The sequence below is a fragment of the Belonocnema kinseyi genome, chromosome 1 (genome assembly GCF_010883055.1).
Source record: "Belonocnema kinseyi isolate 2016_QV_RU_SX_M_011 chromosome 1, B_treatae_v1, whole genome shotgun sequence".
Lineage (NCBI taxonomy): Eukaryota > Metazoa > Arthropoda > Insecta > Hymenoptera > Cynipidae > Belonocnema > Belonocnema kinseyi.
Genome location: NC_046657.1, coordinates 129,977,125 through 129,982,981, shown reverse-complemented (window position 1 = coordinate 129,982,981; position 5,857 = coordinate 129,977,125). Strand labels below are relative to the sequence as shown.

The 5,857-nt window shown below is 32.1% G+C and overlaps 1 pseudogene; it reads right to left on the bottom strand.

Moving 5' to 3' along the window:
• Positions 1–5,857, bottom strand: part of LOC117180026 — a 16,055-nt pseudogene that overhangs the window by 1,020 nt on the left and 9,178 nt on the right.

The window sequence follows — 5,857 nt, the reverse complement described above, 5'->3', positions numbered from 1 at the left end:
ATATGCGCGAGTCTTTCCACGGTTATTGGAATAAAAGATGTGAGGCTAATGGGACGGAATGTAAAGTTTTGTCTCAACTCCCGGTTGCCCGGTAGAGGTAGTAGTCGCCGTAAGGGGGTCAGACAGTAGCTATAACTAGTGACGCTGGTTCGCTTGGTTTGTTGTTCTCGGCAGGGTGGGGCTTGCTTGCCACGCTGAGTGCTGACCTACGTTGAGAATTTTGCTGTGTAGAATTTATATAAGGACCCATTTTCCAACTGTCTAATTTTGAAATTCAGGCCTTTGATTCAGAAATTGTACAGGGACAATTCACAAAATAAGTGATACATTTTTCGAGAACTTTTAATAACCTCCCCCCCCTCCCACTCGTGATGCTTTTTCTATTGTTCTTAACATGAACAATATGATACTTTAATAGATCCTAAACCTCCCCTAAACGTATGACGTATCTGGTGAATGAGCCCGCAATATTCAAAGGTTCATTTTCGAAGCTCGGATATTTATTCTTTGCATTTGGAATGCTTGAAAAAAACATTATCAAAAAGATCTCTTTTAGATGACAGTATTTATATGCGTCTTCATATTCTCAATTGTCTACTTAATTAAGTATAGTCAAAGATTAAGTTTCTCAAAGCTCTGTACGCTTTGAGGTACACATTCTCATCGTGACACTCGTGCTGCGCGCTCGATTTCCGACAGACATTTTTAAACAGGTTTCGTTGAATTTTTTTCTCGTAACTATCGTCGTTTTTCTACACATTTTTTTTTTTTTTTTTTCAACGTTATTTTTCACGAATAAAATAAAAAGTACGCGTCCTATCAAGAAGTGATTCTTAACTGAATTGTAGATTTTTTTTGGGATAACCATTTTTGTTAATTCATCTTTTTTGGTATCCTTCATAGTTTCTCCACAAAATGGAATTTTTGATTTTCCATTATTTTATGTGCAATCAAAATTTGAATGTTTGATTTTTGAAGAAAATACAAAAATTAGTTATAATAATCTTGTAGGGCTTTCAAAAAGAAATGTTTTTATTTTCTTTACTTTTTTTCATACCGTGCGTTTTTCGGCTTCAAATTTTGATTTTCGATAGATTAAAAAAATTTTGAAAACGCTATAACTCTGAGAATTTTCTTTTTATCGAAAAAAGTCATAAGGATAAATTGTTTGTTCTTTTTAATACTATAAATATCTGTACATAGAATTTTCAAATTAAGAAAAAAGTTAACTAACAAATTTTCAAAATGCGCTCACTTTTTGAATTGATATCAAAAATGGCTGGTTCACGAACTCGTCCTTTCTTTTAGAACCATAAAGAGGTGTGCCGAAGATGAATTTGATTCGTTTATTTTTTCGAGAGTTATCATGTTTAAGGACGGACAGGCAGACGCCATCGTGAAAACCTGATTTTCGGATTCAGGGGGGTCTCGAAACGTGGAGATCCGTTGAAAATGTGTGATGTCAAATTTCCGACAATTCTAATACTTTCTCAATCATAAATGATGAGAATGTAAAAAATTTTATCATATACGTTTTCGTGAAAGTTTAAGCATTACATAGGATTCGTGCACGCAAGAAGAACTAAAGGTTTTTATGGCTATATGTTAATCTATTCATTAAGATTAACACATAGATTTGTAAAATAGTGAAGAGTATATGGTGCTTATTAACTCATATGATTATAATAAAATATTATTATTGCCTGCGAATCGTCACTCTAATTTATTTATTCGATTCGAAGAAATAATTACTAATGTTATTGTTTCTTTAAATTGCACTTGCTAATTCCTATAAAACGGCTCACACTTTCAGATTTTCATTAAATTATAAGATTTTAAAAATATAATTTCTCTGCAAAATAAATTAGCGTACACGAGCCTTCTTATAGTAAACAAGGTTCTGCCGCTATCTAAAGTAACAGTGATCTCCTTGGACGTTTTTTAATATAAATCTAAAATTTTCTTTGGTAGCGAAATATCACCAAACTTCGCGATATACTCCACTTAACACACGTACTTCTACTACCTTTATTATTAGAAAAATATTCTCTTAAATTTTAATTATAGACTCTAGAGGGATCTCCTTTAATACTTTCTAAGGACTCGCTCTCTATTCATCGATTTATTCTTGCAATTAATCATTGCCTTTAAAGACTCGTTCCTTAAAACCAACCTCAAGGTCGCCAAGAGTAACAAACTCCATCTACTAGGCAGTCTGATAAGTACCTGAAAATTCTAAGAGATGGCATTAGTATACACTAATGTGAACCATTTTCGCCGAGCTTGATCCTTCAAATAACGCCTGTCAAAACTTCAGCCATTTATGTTGACGCATTTACAAGTTACAGCACTGAGAAGCGACTAACCTCCGAGTTTTTTTTAATATGGAAAAATCTGAGTTTCGAGTTTTGATCAAACACTACTATCTTCGCAAGAAAATAATATCCGAGAGCAAGGCCAAGCTGGATAAGTATTACCCGGACTCTGCATCGTCGATTGGAATGATTCATAAGTGGTTTACCGAGTTTCGTTGTGGCCGTACGAGCACAGTTGACGCTGAACGATCTGGGCGCCCAAAAGAGGTCACTACGCGAGAAAATGTCGAAAAAATCCACGATATGATGTTGAATGATCCCAAAGTGAAATTGAGAGAGGTAGCTAATGCTGTAGGCAACAATGGATCGGAAAGGTTATGGCCTCCGTATTTTGGGATGCACATGGCATAATATTCATGGACTATCTTGAAAAAGGTGAAACCATAACCGGAGCATACTATTCATCATTATTGGACCGATTGAAAATCGAAATCGCCGAAAAACGACCACATTTGAAGAAGAAAAAACCGCTTTATCATCAGGAGAATGCGCCTGTTCATTCATGCTTAGTTGCACAAGCAAAATTGCATGAAATCGGCTTCGAATTGGTTCCTCAGCCACCGTATTCACCAGACCTGGTCCCCAGCGACTATTACTTGTTCCCTACCTGAAGAGATGGCTCACCGGTAATCGTTTTTACTCAAATTGGGAGCTCATAGCTGAAACTAAGGCGTATTTCGGAGACCTTCCGATCGAGTACTTTTCGGACGGTATCAAAAAGTTAGAAAATCGTTGGACTCGCTGTATCGACCTAAAAGGAGAGTATGTTGAAAAATAAGACTGACTTTGGCCAAAAAAACGTCTCCGTGTTTCATTTTTCAGGGACTTATCAGACTGCCTTGTATCTGTCAAAGATGGAGTTGTCTGGATAATAGTGCCCAATATTGGAGCAGGAACTTAATTTTTCATGACGTTCAGGGAGCGTGAGGGTCAAGTTTCTAAAAAACACAGAGTCCGTAGTGATCTGCGGTTCCTACGCTTTAAGCATTATGTAACCTTTACCGCTCGCTTACGAACCAGAGAATGTCAGTATGTGTACAAGCATCCCGTGACTGAATTCCAAACTAACCGAAACATACAATCGTGCAATATAAATGCAGTTTGAAATCTCCTAAGGTAAATATAAATTTATTATTATTATCCATCAAAAAGAGTTTGAAATTTTTAATTAAAAAAACGAAGAAGAGAGTTAACAAAATTATTTTGTGCAAAATAAGAATATGTTTTTTGAAACATAAAATTTAAGAAAGTTAAAAAAATATATTTAAAGAGGAAGATACAAGATAAAAAGAAAGTTTTCAACTAATAGTTTAATTTTAAACAGGAAAAGCTAAATTTGCAATAAAGGTGGAATAGTTATTTTGCAGCTAAAAAATTAATTTTTAGCTTAAAATAAAAAACGATTTTATAAGAAACAGTTAAAATTTTAGACAAAATAATGAATATTCAATTATTCATTTTGAATTTAGCGCCAACTGCGGACAAGGTACGTTAAGGTACTAGGCACGTGATTCAAAAGCTTAGGATTTTTAAATACTTCAAAGATTCTACAAAGATTCAACGACTTCGTGAAGATTATAAAATATTTTACAAGAATTGAAAAGATATCACAAAGGCTTGTACACCAGATTTCAAGAATGACTGGCCGTTTAATTCATTATTTATTCTAAACAAGTTGTTTCGAGTGCTTTATTGCAACCACTAATTCTAACCTTGAATGTTGCCAACTGCTTCTGTATAGGTAAGTAATTTAATGGTAACTCAAATTTATTTTTTAAATAAAAATTAAGTAATTATTCATTAAAATTGAATATTATGGATTAAAGTTAAATCTTATAAATATTGTTAAGATTAATATTATAGATTCACGTGAAAATTTAATCGTTTAAGTGTTAATTCACTTTTCTGTTGAAAGTTTGTATTTTCAAGTTAATAATATTACTGTTTATTACTGTTTTACAGAAGCTATTGTGGACCGGCCCCAACTTGGATAATCGTGAAACTCGGATAAAATGGTATTTTAAATAAAAACAATAACTAATCAGAGCAGAGGTTTAGAAAGATATGTTCTAGTTGGTTAAGACACGTTCATATTTGTGAATAATGCATAAAGCTCGGATAATACGGACTACTCTTGCGTTATAGCGCGCATAAGACGGGTCAACTATTTTTTTCAACCTCGGATAATCGCGAATTAATAATTTTAAAAAAATTATTTTTTTGAAAATTTAATATTTTTGTTAAAAAGTCATCCCGTTTAGTAGAAATTGCAACCGTTTTGTAAAAAAATGGTCTTTTTGACTTTAAAATTAAACAGTTAGGTTGAAATTTTTTCTTTCTCAACTAAAAATCTTTTTTATTAATATTTCAACTATTTGGTTGAAAATTCGTATTTTTGGGTTTTATTTAAAATTCCTTGTTTTTTAATTAATTGAACTGCTTTCAATTTATACTTGAAATCTTCTTTGCTCGAAATATTAAATGTTATATTTTTTATAAGAATTTACGTTTTGTCGTTAACCTAATACAATGTTTTAATTGTAAATCAAAATCCAATTGATTAATTTGCTACCAAATTGTTGAATTCTCAAACCACAAAAAATAGATTTTTCTACATAACAGTCATGGCTTAACTATAAAACATGAATTTTTAACAAAATAGTTAACTTACAACTAAACTGTGGAATTTTCAAGTAAAATGATGAATTTTTTACAAAGTAGTGCAACTGTTAACCGAGCTGTGAAATTTTTAATCGAAATAGGTGAATTCTTATCAAGAAATATAGTACTTCATATTAAAACCAAAAAAGATTTTCATTGGAAATTAAAAGCAGTTAAATTAATTTAAAAAAACAACGAATTTTCAATAAAGCTGTTGAAGCCTCAAGCTAGACAGATTGCGTTTCAAGGTTTTAATTGTTTCAATTTAACCACTTTTGAGAATTTGAAAAAATACGTTTTCTTATAACTAATAAAAAATGGAGACGGCATTTTCAGTTTTTGAAAAAACAAAAAATGTCTCAATAACACTACCCTTTTTCTGAAATTCTTAGATTTGGTACTGATGTAATCTACTGAACACAAATTTTTAGTCTGGTACCATTTGTCTGTTATGGTAGAAAAAAGTTATTATAAAAAAAAGATTTTTTTTGCGCCGCTAAACAAAAAATACTAAATGGAAAATTGATAGTAAGTATACTATGTTATTAGTAAAAATTGAAAATAACTTTTTACCATTTCAATTTAATTCAATTCAATAACAATATTTAAAACAATATATTTTGCAATCCTACTTGACTTTTAAGACTCGCATATCGCCGTCATGCGTGTGAGCAAGATGCATCGCAATTTAGGACGCATACGTCTGCTCAGTTGATGGCGCGGCGCACAGTGGGGTGAAATCGGAAAACGAGGTTCAAAATGACATTTAGAACGCAATTATGCACCGATTTTAGAATTTTTTTTTTTTTGAAAAATTCAGA